The sequence below is a fragment of the Myotis brandtii genome, unplaced genomic scaffold (assembly GCF_000412655.1).
Source record: "Myotis brandtii unplaced genomic scaffold, ASM41265v1 scaffold207, whole genome shotgun sequence".
NCBI lineage: Eukaryota > Metazoa > Chordata > Mammalia > Chiroptera > Vespertilionidae > Myotis > Myotis brandtii.
The window spans coordinates 899,428-899,771 of record NW_005357736.1 but is presented as its reverse complement, the minus strand read 5'-3'; the positions used below and the strand labels follow the sequence as shown (position 1 = coordinate 899,771).

General features: G+C 69.5%; 1 protein-coding gene across 1 annotated transcript in view; it reads right to left on the bottom strand.

Annotated features, from left to right (window-relative positions):
* The window catches only part of RNF123 (ring finger protein 123), a 26,986-nt gene that overhangs the window by 1,515 nt on the left and 25,127 nt on the right, over positions 1 to 344 (bottom strand). The gene's annotated exons all lie outside the window — the stretch shown is intronic.

Sequence of the window (344 nt, the reverse complement as noted above, 5' to 3'; positions counted from 1 at the left end):
CCGCCTCGACCTCCACGGGCTGGGGGCGCTCGAGACGCTGCTTCTGTTTAACAACCGCCTGGCGCACTTGGACCGGCTGGCCTTCCAGGGCCTGGGCGCGCTCCGCTGGCTCTACCTGGGCTGCAACGAGCTGGCGTCCTTCTCCTTCGACAGCCTGCACGGGCTCAGCGTGACCCACCTCCGCACCCTGGACCTCTCCTCCAACCGCCTGGGGCGGATCCCCGTGCCGGACCTGGCCGCGCTGCCGGCCTTTCTCAAGAACGGCCTTTACTTGCACAACAACCCGCTGCCCTGCGACTGCCGCCTCTACCACCTGCTGCAGCGCTGGCACCAGCGGGGGCTGC